The sequence below is a fragment of the Notolepis coatsorum genome (genome assembly GCF_963971535.1).
Source record: "Notolepis coatsorum genome assembly, chromosome: 1".
NCBI classification, from domain to species: domain Eukaryota; kingdom Metazoa; phylum Chordata; class Actinopteri; order Aulopiformes; family Paralepididae; genus Notolepis; species Notolepis coatsorum.
This window is the reverse complement of record NC_140165.1, coordinates 61,466,725-61,481,631: the sequence shown is the minus strand read 5'-3', so window position 1 is coordinate 61,481,631 and position 14,907 is coordinate 61,466,725. Positions and strand designations below refer to the sequence as shown.

Here is a 14,907-nt window from a genome sequence, read left to right as displayed (position 1 = left end):
TGGTGGTTACAGGCAGCCATGTTGGAAGAAAATAAACTACTCAAACCTTCTGTGCAAGAACTGTATTGCGTTACATATATATAGTCTAAGAGTTCGTTTCATGCCTCTGCTACTGAAAGTATTCCGGGCACTAAACTCCTCAGTGTCACCTTTCCGATCACTCAATAAAGCTTATTGAATTATTTGTATTTTCAACTTCACAGAAGGTTTTTTTTGTTTTGTTGAGTTGTCATATATGCAGCACATTGCAGCGAAGCCTACTGTCTTTATTTTCCTATCATTGTACCTGATTATTGTATTGATTATACAGATGATGATGATATTATTACGAAAGATATGCCAACATATCTGTGTATATTTGTGTAAATATGTAATTCCTCTGAAGTTGTATGAAATATTAAATAAGGCTTGAATAAAATCTGAGAAGGTGTCGTCTTGAAGTGATTTGTTTTGTTCTGTTTTGTTTGCGGGCGGTGTTGATTTAAAGGTGCTATAGATAACATTCAACCACTAGATGTCACACTAGAGCGACAGTATGTCATTTATCCAATCGGGTGCATTCCACATGGGGAAATGTGAAGTAGGGAGGGGATACATGCCTGCAACATGTAAACAACATTAATTTTGGACCCACCAAATTTTTTTTTATGATCAATTCATTAATCAATAATTGGGGGGGGGGGGGGGGCAATACTTGTATTCCTCACCTTATGTAGCCGGGCTCGTATTTCCATCTCTGCATTGTGTGTTAAACTTCGATGCCCCGACTGAGTTTCGAACCTGGGTCGGCCGCACGCGACATCACAGACCACTATACCAAGAGGTGAATTCACTTCTTGGTAACGTGTCTGCATGCATTTTATGGGTGGATGAGTTTACTTGCAGTACCACTACATGCCACAGTCACTTCACAACACTTGAAGTCCATTGTGACTGTGGATAATATATACTCACGGACCTCCATAAAGCTCAGTGAGTGTATTATTATTTTTTAAATGATTACATAGAAATGTTATCTATAGCACCTTTAATTGCACACACAAGTACACAGTTCTTAGTGGGTGTTGTACACAGTTCTTAGTGGGTGTTGTACACAGTTCTTAGTGGGTAACCAGCAGGTAACTTAAATCAGGGAAGCCCATAGGAACCCTAATTTTGACAGGTCACCTGAAAATGCAATACAGCAATACAATTATAAAAATTGCACTTTAAAAACGATCAACTGCATATTGAGGGGGGGGGGATACAATTAATGAATGTTGATTAGAGTCCGGCCGTAGCTACAACCACTCACGTCCAGGCTCTAATCAACATTAATTAATTGTATCCCTGCATGCTTGTGAGCTGTGGTGTTCCACAAGGAAGCGTAGGATGGTCGGACCGCTACTGTTCCTAATTTATGCAAATGACATGTCGTCAGCTTGTGACTGCAACTTGTTCTTGTACTCAGCCCTGCTGGTCTCTGACAAGAACAAGTTACAGGTTGAAAAAACCCTCAGCTCAGAACTCGGCAGAATCTGCACCTGGCTCGCTGATAACAAACTATCATTACACCTGGGCTAAAACAGAGTCCATTCTCTTCGGATCAAATAACAAACTCAGCAAGACCGACGGCTTCTCAGTTACAGTGGGTGACAATATTGTCACAAGGAAAGATGAAATTATATACCTAGGGTCCATCCTAGAGGCAAATCTTTCCTGTGACAAAATGGCATCCAAGGTAATAAAAAAAGTCAACCAACGAACTAGATTCTTGTACCGGATCTCCTCTCTGGTAAACAAGAATACCCTGAAGACTCTGGCAGGAGCACTCATTCAAGGGTACTACGACTATGCTTGCACCTCATGGTACCAAAGCACCTCAAAGGCGCTAAAAACAAGATTACAAACATCACAAAACAAACTGGTCAGACTACTGCTTGACCTTACTCCTAGAACCCACCTCACCCCTGCCCACTTTGACAACCTAGGATGGCTTAGAGTAGACGACAGAGTACAGCAACTTGCAATGGGCCTGGTCTACAAGATACACTATACGACTAAGGTACCCATGTACATGTCAAAATACTTCCCAAAGGTCAGTGAATACCACGACCACAACACCAGAGGAAGCTCAACAAATCATGTTAAACCCAGATTCGGCTCAAACAAGGGACTAAACACATTTAGCAATTATGCCACATCAATGTGGAACGCCCTACCCAAAGCTGTAAAGGAATGTGAATCACTACCCACATTCAAAACCGCTCTTAAAGAGCACCTACGGGAGACTGCAATTCGAAACTGGCTGTCATAAATGTCCAAACTCCCCCACCCACTCCTAGACAGTCTCCTCCCCACCGTATGTATCTCTCCCCATCGTATGAATATTTCTCTCCCACCCACCCACCCCCTCCTAATGTACAGTCTCCTCCCCACCGTATGTATATATTCTCTCCCCACCGTATGTATATTTCTCTCCCACCAGTGCCACCCCCTCCTAATGTACAGTCTCCTCCCTGTATATACTCTCTGTCAGGATCTATGGGTAACAGTACTGTATATATTTGCATATCATATGTCACAAATGTAACAGTACTATATACCTGTATCTGTATGTCATGTATGTCCCTATGCCATAAATGTCATGATGTCATGTATGTTGTGTATGTCATAAATGTCACTATGAATTGAAAATGAGGGACCCTGATGTAAACAAGACAAACGTCTTTCTCTGGTCTGCATCCCCTTGACAATTGTATGTATTGAGCCGTACTGTATACCCATTCTGCAATCTGTTAAAAAAAGTTTTCATTCATTCATTAATCATTCATTCATTCATGCTCTCTTTTACCCCTCCCCCGCTCCCTCCTATGAGCTCAAAATACCGGAAGTGTTACTGTGTTAAGTGGTTGAGTACAGTAAAGGTTGTTTATATACTAGCTAGTTTAAAATGTACTTAATAATAGCCCAATAGATCAGATGATTATTTATTATTATTATTATTATTATTATTATTATTATTATTATTATTATTATTATTATTATTATTATTATTATTATTATTATTATTATTATTATTATTATTATTATCATTATCATTATCATTATCATTATTATTATTATTATTATTATTATTATTATTATTATTATTATTATTATTATTATTATTATTATTATTATTATTATTATTATTATTATTATTATTATAATTTTGCTTTGTTGAAATTCCTTTTCAACCTATTTAATAGTAGTGTGTGCAAAAAATTAAAATAAAATAAAAAACATTATTAATAGCCTTTTCCGCAAATGTATTTGAGTCTCGTGACAGATGAGCTCCAATGGGCTCCTCTCTCAGTTCACACGTGACACAGCCATGACGTCACGGCTGGGACGCGTCCGGAAATACAGCCTCCTCGCCTCCTTCACCCCTCGTCCCCTCCCTCCTTTGAGTCCTTTCCTTTGTCATGTCACTAAACGCTCTGTAGCGCACGGCTTGGTTTATTACAACCGTTCCTCAACGCGTTACACTTGTTTAAATTAAAACATTTCCCACCAGAGAGGATTTATATCAATGCGAGGAGCGAAGGAAGGAAAGAAAGAAATAATATCCGTATGGGGTCCTCTCTGGCCTCTCGTCTGGAACGGGACCAAATGGCTGCTGCCTTCTTAAAAGATCCCACACGTTTTTAATTCGCACACACACACACGCACGCGCACACACATACATCCCGCTGACGTCTCTCAGCCAACAAAACACAGCAGGGCTGGCGGTGACCAGGAGGAGCTGCTCTCCGTGGGTTAAAAGGCTACGTTTGGGACCAGGAGGGGGTTATTAAAGGGCTACAGTTGGGACCAGAAGGAGGTTATTAAAGGCTACATTGGGACCAGGAGGAGCTTATTTAAAGGCTACATTGGGGACCAGGAGGAGGCTACATTGGGACCAGGAGGAGAAGATAATATATTATAAAGATAATATATTTTGCACTGTGAGTATATATCCCGTGGTTTCTTCTACGTTCGACAACAGAGCGGGCGGATCGATATCGTGATTATCGTCCTCCTTGATATTGTTTGAAACTTCACTCGAGGGAGAGAGATATGTGAGTGTGACACATTGTTGCCACTTGCCATAAATCAGATACTGCATGTGTTCGGTAGCTTTGAAAAGTTTCCGAAGCGATTTAAAGACTATATATCTGTATCATCTCTCTCTCTCTCTGGTAACATCTGAATTGTGTCAAAAGCGGAGAGAGGGAGAGGGGCGTAGTGGTCTATAATAATGCCCCCCCCCCCCCCCTATCTCGTTCTCTCACATTGTTGACTTGCGGCCTGTCTGCGTTACAAGCTCTTCTTGTCACGCGGGATGCGTAAAGATTTTCCCTAACGCACTTTCAGTTCCGCGTTCGGGTTCCGCGATCTGATTGGCCACTGACGTTTCTCTCGGCGCCAATCGCGTTACGCATATTTCTGCCTCTACACAGCCTGCTAGCTAGCTAACGCCTAGTTCTATCACTGGTTAAGCTTGGCGACTCTTTCGAAGTTGGTTAAGGTTAGAGTTTGGAATCAGGGCTGGTGGTCTATCGCCCTGCTCTAAACCAAACTCTAACCTTAACCAACTTCGAAAGAGTCGCCAAGCTTAACCAGTGATATAACTAGGCGTAACGCGATTGGAGCTGAGAGAAACGTCAGTGGCCAATCAGATCGTGGAACCCGAACGCGGAACTGAAAGTGCGTTAGGGAAAATCTTTACACATCCGGGAGGCGTGTAGCCTTTTTACAACACATCCGCGTTTCCGGCGCTCTGATTGACCAGGTCATGTGACATGTGCGCCCAATAGCGTGTTTGCCCATTTCCGCGTCTAACAGCCTGCAAACTACCTGGCGTTTTATCGCCATGCTCTAAGACAAACTCTAACCTTAACCAACTTCGAAATTAGTGCCTAAGCTTAACCGGCGAAAGAACTTGCCGTCACGCTCTAAGACAAACTCTAACCTTAACCAACTTCGAAATTAGTGCCTAAGCTTAACCAGTGTAGAAACTTGCCGTCCCACGATTGGCGCTCATGTCACATGACCTGGCCAATCAGAGCGCAAAACGGGAACCCGGAAACGGCGATGCGTTGTAAAAAGGCTTCAAGCATCCGGGAGGCGTCGGGAGTGCTCTTCCCCTTAACACTTTCAGAGCCGGCCGTGTTTTCCTTTTTACCCCCTTGAATGCCCAGCACCACTTCAATGTTAACGTTAATATCGCCTAATCTATGTTTTAAATTATGTCTGTGTCTAATCTGCCCGTCGCATTATCAATGACCCATTTCCAGTCAACATTGTCGAAGCGGATTGTTTTTTTATCGGTTCATTTCCGTTTTATATCATTTTGAAAAGCCCTCGTTTTCACGAAAAAAAGAAGAGATTCCATGATAATCGCCCTGTACTGGAATATTCTAGAACGTTGTAATTTTTCGGCCTATTATGAATCGTTTTCAAATAAACGCTAGATTATCGATAGTATAATATGTGTACGTGTGCATGCTGGTGCCGCGTGCTGAAAATCGATTCTCTCAGTTCCTGATCGCTTAGTCAAACAGCCATATCACATTATAGGGGGAAAGCTTATATCTCCGTGAAAACGGGTCTGATTATCCTAATACTGGTAAAATAGATTCCTTACCTGAGATCAGATGGTATCCAAATGGATTATTCCAATTCCTGATCGCCATTCCGAAAATCGATCCTTTTATTGATCCACCGCGTATACTGTAACATAATCCCCGCTGCTCTGAGGGTCCAGAATGAAGCTGAACGACTCCGGTCAAATGCGTGAGAAGTAAAATGTGGAGTCCGGGTTTTTTTTTTCTCATGCCTTTTCATTCTCCACTTGCACAATCTCATAGTAGCCATTTCCGGCTGACTTCCGGTTGCCAATGGCACCTCCTGTCCCATCCACATCCATTGGTTTTAGCTACTTTTCTCCCCTTATTTAAACAACTTTGTCGTCACAGAGAGGCAATGAAACGTTTGTATTATTATAGTATAGAATGTATTTAATAAGCAAACGTTTGTCAGCAGGGTTTTTGGGCTGTATTTCATGTAAAAACGTTTACTGTTAGTTTCCTTGCTCAGCCAGCATTAGCTAACAGAAGCTAGTGGTTAAACAGGCCGGATTAGCTTTGAGCTAACTATCTTTCCCGACCCATGTATTCATTCCATTCTAAACATAACGTTAGTTTACAAAACATGACCCGTCTATATAACGTTGAGGAACAAATTATATAGACGGGTAATGTTTTGAACAACTAACGTTACGTTTAGAATGGAATGCATCGGCAAAGATCCGTTAGCTCAAAGCTATTCCGGCCAGTTTATCAACTTCCTGTCATTTAGAAATATGATTTATAGTGAAAATCATTACCAAAACGTCCGGAAAAACCTAACGGGAGCATTATAGACGGTCATACAAATGTACAAATGCTATAAGGTGGCAAGAAATGCACTATAAACAATACTTTGCGGCGTCGTTTCTTGCGCTAGCCTCTTGTTAGCCAGCATTAGCCTTAATAGCTTTGAGCTAAGGATCTTTGCCGATGCATAAAGTATTGTTTATAGTGCATTTCTTGCCACCTTATAGCATTTGTACATTTGTATGACCGTCTATAATGCTCCCGTGAGGTTTTTCCGGACGTTTTGGTAATGATTTTCACTATAAAATCATATTTCTAAATGACAGGAAGTTGATAAACTGGCCGGAATAGCTTTGAGCTAACTATCTTTCCCGACCCATGTATTCATTCCATTCTAAACGTAACGTTAGTTGTTCAAAACATTACCCGTCTATATAATTTGTTCCTCAACGTTATATAGACAGGTCATGTTTTGTAAACTAACGTTACGTTTAGAATGGAATGAATACATGGGTCGGGAAAGATAGTTAGCTCAAAGCTATTCCGGCCAGTTTATCAACTTCCTGTCATTTAGAAATATGATTTTATAGTGAAAATCATTACCAAAACGTCCGGAAAAACCTCACGGGAGCATTATAGACGGTCATACAAATGTACAAATGCTATAAGGTGGCAAGAAATGCACTATAAACAATACTTTATGCATCGGCAAAGATCCTTAGCTCAAAGCTATTAAGGCTAATGCTGGCTAACAAGAGGCTAGCGCAAGAAACGACGCCGCAAAGTATTGTTTATAGTGCATTTCTTGCCACCTTATAGCATTTGTACATTTGTATGACCGTCTATAATGCTCCCGTTAGGTTTTTCCGGACGTTTTGGTAATGATTTTCACTATAAATCATATTTCTAAATGACAGGAAGTTGATAAACTGGCCGGAATAGCTTTGAGCTAACGGATCTTTGCCGATGCATTCCATTCTAAACGTAACGTTAGTTGTTCAAAACATTACCCGTCTATATAATTTGTTCCTCAACGCTATATAGACGGGTCATGTTTTGTAAACTAACGTTATGTTTAGAATGGAATGAATACATGGGTCGGGAAAGATAGTTAGCTCAAAGCTAATCCGGCCTGTTTAACCACTAGCTTCTGTTAGCTAATGCTGGCTGAGCAAGGAAACTAACAGTAAACGTTTTTACATGAAATACAGCCCAAAAACCCTGCTGACAAACGTTTGCTTATTAAATACATTCTATACTATAATAATACAAACGTTTCATTGCCTCTCTGTGACGACAAAGTTGTTTAAATAAGGGGAGAAAAGTAGCTAAAACCAATGGATGTGGATGGGACAGGAAGTGCCATTGGCAACCGGAAGTCAGCAAAAGGGTGAATTACCATCTGGGAAACGATAGGGGGCGCTTTTTTCACATCTGAGCGCCTGGAGTGGCTGATTTACCAACGGTAGACTCGGTTGATGAAATATGAATTCAGATCGCTAATAATAAAAAAAAAAAAAAAGAGAAAAAACGAATATTCTCGTTATGGGCATTCAACCCGCGGGGGGTAAACCCGAGAAAACTCGGGTTGGGCATCCAAAGTGTTAAAGGAACAATGCGACATTATGGGAAACGCTCTTCACAGTCTTCTCCAGAGTCAGACATGAAGATAGAGATACCAATTAGAGCTGCCGCGGTATTGATGTTTTCCTTACCGCACAAATTTGCAAAATATTTCCTACCGCCGCGGTTATTACCGCACACACACACACAAAAAAAAGTTTGAATGCATTTTTTTTTTTTTTTAGTAGTCTACTCTTTATAGCATATAGCCTGCCTCTAGTCTAAATGTCTATCTTTAGAGGATAACTTTGCAGCATGAATATTTTTTGGGATTCGGCAAGCACGCATTCGTTATTGAAAGTGAAACACGGATTCGAAGTTTCCTCTCTGGTCGTGCGCCGTTCACTCGGTGTCGCGGGCAGGAGTGGTTACCCCCTGACTTCTTCTTCTTATTATTATTATTATTATTATTATTATTATTATTATTATTATTATTATTATTATTATTATTATAAAGTTACTTTATAATAAAGGCATTCGTTTTGTGGCATTAACGTTATATAGTTACATGTTCAATAACATCAGCGTATTTACCGGACCATAGCAAGGCAAGCATTACTCAATTCATATCTCAGTTCCTTTCTTTGCTCAGAGCGTGCTAAGTTGTCCCATTCTGCGGTCTGTTAATAAAGTTTTCAATCAGACAAGTGTATAGAACGAAGGGCTTTTATTATAACATTCGTTGCAGTAAAATCATTATGCCTCGTTTAGTACTCCTGAGGAGCGATGGTAATCCAGTCCGGCGGGGAGCTAAGCTCAGCTAACGTTATTAGCCGTGTTGTGAGCTCTGATCAATGGCTGACATTCAGGATGTAAAAAACGAATACACGCTTGCCGATTGGTGGTAACACACTGCAGGACGCGCCAACGTGTGACGCGTCTCTCTTCTGACCAATCAGTGGTCTGCAGTGTTTCACGTGACTTTTCTGGTACCCAATAGGGTCTCTTGGAAGCTGTGTGTTGTGTTCATTAGAAAGCTATCCGGCTTGTGCAAGCTAGCCTAGCTTAGCACAAAAGAACAGAAGCTGATACGGACTGATAGCCTAGCTTAAAACTCCGGGAGAGGAGTTTTTGGCCAACAGCTATAGGCTAGCCGGTCCGTATCGGATCCAATTGGTTTGTGCTAAGCTAGGCTAGCTTGCAGCCGGTTCGCTTTTTCTACTGAACGCACAGAGGAAATTGTAAATATGATGAGCACATTTCCCATAATGTTGGTGTGTTCCTTTAAACAATGTTTACGGGGCCTTTAATTCACACTCGGTACAAACAGGGTGTTTGTGTATGTCTGGAGGGGGGGGGGGGGGGGTAGTAGACGAGCAGTCGCTGAATGAAGGCTTTGTGATGTTTTGTTTTGCCTCGGTAATAGACCGTGATTTTCCTGCTCTGCTACTTTCCGTGAGCTGGAGACGTCAAATGTCAGGCAGGCTGTCACGTCCTATCTGTTTGGGTCTGTCACGTCCTATCTGTTTGGGTCTCTCATGATGTCCTATCTGTTGGGTCTGTCATGATGTCCTATCTGTTTGGGTCTGTCACGTCCTATCTGTTTGGGTCTGTCATCATGATGTCCTATCTGTTTGGGTCTGTCATGATGTCCTATCTGTTTGGGTCTGTCATGATGTCCTATCTGTTTGGGTCTGTCATCATGATGTCCTATCTGTTTGGGTCTGTCATCATGATGTCCTATCTGTTTGGGTCTGTCATGATGTCCTGTCTGTCTGATATGGGGGGGGGGGCTGTCATAACTCCATTGATGGTTTCTCTAAAGATGAGAAAAACCTACCTTGGCTTATACTATAGCGATAGCCTACCCATATAACTGTATGGCATGTACAATAGTGCTGTATACATTTATATCTGTACTAGATACTATATCTATATCTCTACATATCCCCGACCCTTACCTACTTTTACTAGTTCCGCTGCTTGTGAAAGGACACAACACTGTTTGCAATACTACTCTATTTATAATTGAACAAATAAAGGGTAATTCCTCCATTTTATTTGTATACATGATACATCACATATCTTCCCATCATGTGGGGTCTAAATGACCAATAGAGACATTAAACGGTTTGTAATTGATCCAGTATGGAGGGAGATCTCTTCAGCTGGCAGCCAGCCGCACACGCTGCAATGTAAAGAGCTAGTTTTTTTGCCACTGACTGGCTCAGATTGTTACTATATTGTCTGATTACATAAAGGATCCCTACAGAGAGAGAGACCTTTGTGTTTATGTTTTGGCCTCTTCTGCTGGGCCCTATTCCCCGTACCTGGTTCAACTAAGTCGATCAAGAGTCCCATTATCCAGATTCAATTAACCCGATGTTTGAATCCGGGATTTTCCTGTTCCTCGAAGGTGGATTCAGTCTCGTTCATTTGAACCAGACTTGAGACTCAGGATAATTGCGCGCGCCCGCCTCAGCTGACAAGACAGCAAGTGTCGATAGCAGAAATCCTGATTTTCTAACGGCATTGATTGATTGATTGATTTAAAACTTTATTAACAGATTGCAGAATGGGTACAATGCAGTACGGCTCATAGCCTCGCAGACAAGTTAAATGCATAATCTATAGGCTAATTTTAAATCCCTCATTACCCCAATCAATCAGATTATATTTCTTTAAACGTACCTGCTGGCAGTATAGGCTTATGGAATGAATAATCAAATGAGATCTTGCTAGCGAAAATAATTAGTTCAGCTCTTTCAGAATAACGATAAAAACAAGCCCAAATAGTATATCTAATTGATACGAATTATATCATGAGGATATCTGTATGTGCTTAGGTATTAATAGTATGTACTATATAAATACATGGTTTCCAAAGAGAGGCTTGGAGGGAGGCTTGCAGTTACACTATTAATCAGGTTTTAATCTGTTTCGGACCTAATCCATACATGCATTGAATTGATTACCATTTGGTTTATACCAGTGACACCTCATGTTCATCATCAGATAACAGTGCTTGAAAAGATAAATGCATTTTCTCAAATTCATTCATCAAAAACGTCAAAGGCTCATTCAATTTATCAAGTCACGTCACGTCATCAAATCCATCAAACAGCGCATCTCCTCATATATTTTAATCCCAGTTACAATATCACAATAACGTGTGACACTATCACAGTGATACAATTAAATATTCCACAGATTCAGATTCCTCATAATTCATATCCACAATCCGCGCATAGACGCTTCAGCTTGAATGAAACGCATCCGGGTGCTCCGTTAAGCAAATACACAGCGAAGAATATTAAACTAATCGGAGCCAAACACCCGATAGGTTTCATTCATTAAAAATATCCCAGCGGGATTCACATTTGCAATGATCCGTTTAGTCCGTTATTAAAATAACAGTGTGTCGCGACTCGCGAGCGCCGTATCCGTATAAATATGACGTGCATTATATAGGACAAAGTAAATTCATAGGCTGAATATGATTTATTATCAGCGTTACTGCAGACATATTATTTTACATTTCAAACGAAGCACAAGAACATAATTCAGAATGGTATAATGCAGATCTAGACTGTGAGAATCATTTCAGGAAGCGAGCTGGCATTTCTTTGCGGGGGCGTGGCCATGGTTCATCCAGCTAACTGAACTTAACCCTGCTCTCGACCAGGCTCAAACTTTTTGATCTGTTGTCATAGTGATTTAGACAATCGAGCGTCCGGGAATGGAAAGGTCTGGCTTAAGTCAGGCTATGCTGGATATTATCCGGCTAACTCAGTTAGCCAGGTACGGGGAACGGGGCCCAGGTCTCTGTTCTAACATCCCAGGTCAACACAATAACTAATAAGTTATAACATTACCTCCACTCTGTCTGCAGCAGGTCTCTGTTCTAACATCCCAGGTCAACACAATAACTAATAACTTTACCTCCACTCTGTCTGCAGCAGGTCTCTGTTCTAACATCCCAGGTCAACACAATAACTAATAACTTTACCTCCACTCTGTCTGCAGCAGGTCTCTGTTAGAGCCATATGAAATCCGTTTTATTATTTTCCAAATTCCATTTTATTTTTTCCCAAATTCCGTTTTTTCCGTTTTAATATTTCAGAATTCTGTATTTTGCTTTGTATGCTCATTTTACCATCAGAAATAGTGTCTAATAAGTGGGAATGAATAAATGTCTACAATTGAATATGATATAACAGTCCATTTAATGTTTTTAAGTGCTGCAACTCAGAAATACAGTTACATTTTACACAATACTTTTCAAATAATATTGTGACAAAATAAAAATACACATTTCAAGTGTAAACAATAGATACAGCTAGCTACTACTGACATTATCACAATGTCAGTAGCCTAGCTATATCTATTTTATTGTGATGAAATATAGTAATGCATAATTTAGGCACCTTTAGTTTAGTTTATTTCGTTTATAAAGGACAGTGTATAATGACAATCGTTTGCATTAAACAAATGGATGGGTGCACTAGATTTAGCAAGAAGCGATCATGTCCTAACGTTATAGCTATTTAATCACAATAGTGTCGCAAGTGTTTTTGCGGGTCCAGTCCACGGAACGTTGACAGAATTAGCAAAACACCTTATCGCCGGAGGCATAAAAGTCATTAGGATACTGCTCTGCTCTGAATTGAGGGCTTATTGGGGAATTTATTAGCTTCTTGACGTCTGTAAACACCGAAGCAGCGAGACGCTTGGGAGACTGCCTGTGTTGTGTGTAACCCGCTCTAGCGTCCGCCTCCCCGGTCGCGTGTGCACCAAGCGTTCCACCCAAAAACGGAATTTCAGTCCAGATTAGGCCAAATTCTGCAATATTCCACGTTTTGCAGTTGATTCCATTTTTATTGGTCAATTCCGCGATTCCGTCCGCGATTCCGTGAACGCGGATTTCATATGGCTCTAGTCTCTGTTCTAACATCCCAGGTCAACACAATAACTGGGATGTTATTGTGGCTCGGAGGTTCCCGGTTCGATTCTCTCTCCTCCCTGGCAGCCTGTCGAAGTGTCCTTGAGCAAGACCCTTAACCCCTAATTGCTCCCGATGTGCAGGTTGGTACCTTGCACGGTCGCCTCTGCCATCGGTGTGTGAATGTGTGAGTGAATGGGTCAAATGTGTGAGGAACAAATTGTAAAGCGCTTTGGACCATTTACCTCCACTCTGTCTGCAGCAGGTCTCAGGCATTTTTATTTAGGAAAAGGTGCTTTGGTATGACTTCTTCTTCTGCTCCGGTCAAAATGGTCACTACACACCCAGTGGTCTGCAAGGCTCAGTCTACAGACGCAACTCCAGCGTGTCTCTATCCAACAAAGGTAGTCTATGAAAACTGTGAACTGCGGCGGGACATTGAGCCGGTACCACTCGGATATGAGCAAACATGAACCATTGTATATATTTTAGATAACGCTTTCTGTGCTCCCAACACAACAGACTTCCTCTCCAACTCTCACTCATGTTTCCACATAGACTTCCTGCAACAACCTCACATCTTGCTTGATTTCAGAGCGAGACTTCTGTTTTGGGTAAGACATCTCTTCAGACACTCATCATAATAGTAGTCTGTCGGTGGCAAAAACTGCTTGTGGACGTACTTCGACACTCTAATGCCCCCGATGATTACATCGCAGCCTGTCTTACTGCTGCTGGCTGAAGCGATCTCCCTCAATACTGGACCAAGACGTTTTGGGGAAATGCCTCCATTTTATCCAGACAGTAGACTGGTCCCAGTGCATCTCTAGTTTCTATCAGGGTTTACATGGTTTTATCCAGACGGTAGACTGGTCTCAGTGCATCTCTAGTTTCTATCAGGGTTTACATTGTTTTATCCAGACGGTAGACTGGTCTCAGTGCATCTCTAGTTTCTATCAGGGTTTACATTGTTTTATCCAGACGGTAGACTGGTCCCAGTGCATCTCTAGTTTCTATCAGGGTTTACATTGTTTTATCCAGACGGTAGACTGGTCCCAGTGCATCTCTAGTTTCTATTGATTGATTGATTGAAAAGTTTATTAACAGATTGCAGAATGGGTACAGTACAGCTCAATACATACAATTGTTAAGGGGATGCAGACCAGAGAAAGACTTTCGTCTTGTTTACATCAGGGTCCCCCATTTTAAATTCATCATAACATATATGACATACATGACATACAGATAGACAGTACTGCTACATCTATACATTTATGACATATCAGATTTGCAAATACAGTACTGTTTGTGATACAAAAGTGTCCAGAAAAGGAGTGTATATACATTTGGCGTAGAAACTGTACATTGGAGGAGGTTGGATGGGTTGGGTGGGTTGGGTGAGGGCTGTACATTGGAGGTGGGGGGGGGGGGGGGGGGTTGGGTAGGGGACACACACACATTTTACACTGTACATTGGAATACTGACAAAGCCTTACTTGGTCATTTACTGTACAACTAGGTTAGGACATTCGTAGGTGCCAGTTTCGAATTGCAGTCTCACCTAGGTGTTTTTTGAGAGTGTTTTTGAAAGTGGGTAGTGATTCACATTCCTTTACAGCTTTAGGTAGGGCGTTCCACATTGATGTGGCATAATTGCGAAACGTGTTTAGTCCCTTGTTTGAGCCGAATCTGGGTTTTACATGATTTGTGGAGCTCCCTCTGGTGTTGTGATCGTGGTATTCACTGACCTTTGGGAAGTATTTTGCCATGTACATGGGTACCTTGGTCGCGTAGTGTATCTTGTAGACCAGGCCCATTGCAAGTTGCTGTACTCTGTCGTCTACTCTAAGCCATCCTAGGTTGTCAAAGTGGGCAGGGGTGAGGTGGGTTCTAGGAGTCAGGTCAAGTAGTAGTCTGACTAGCTTGTTTTGAGATGTTTGTAATTTGTTTTTTAGTGCCTTTGAGGTGCTTTGGTACCATGAGGTGCAAGCATAGTCGTAGTACCCTTGAATGAGTGCTCCT

The 14,907-nt window shown here is 41.4% G+C and overlaps 1 protein-coding gene across 1 annotated transcript in view; it reads left to right on the top strand.

Annotated features, from left to right (window-relative positions):
- The first annotated feature begins 3,533 nt into the window (after window positions 1-3,533).
- Window positions 3,534-14,907, top strand: part of cab39l (calcium binding protein 39-like) — a 72,993-nt gene continuing 61,619 nt past the window's right edge. Inside the window, exon 1 of the mRNA XM_084316014.1 lies at window positions 3,534-3,968. The gene's annotated coding sequence lies outside the window, so the exon portion shown is untranslated. The remainder of the gene's footprint in view (window positions 3,969-14,907) is intronic.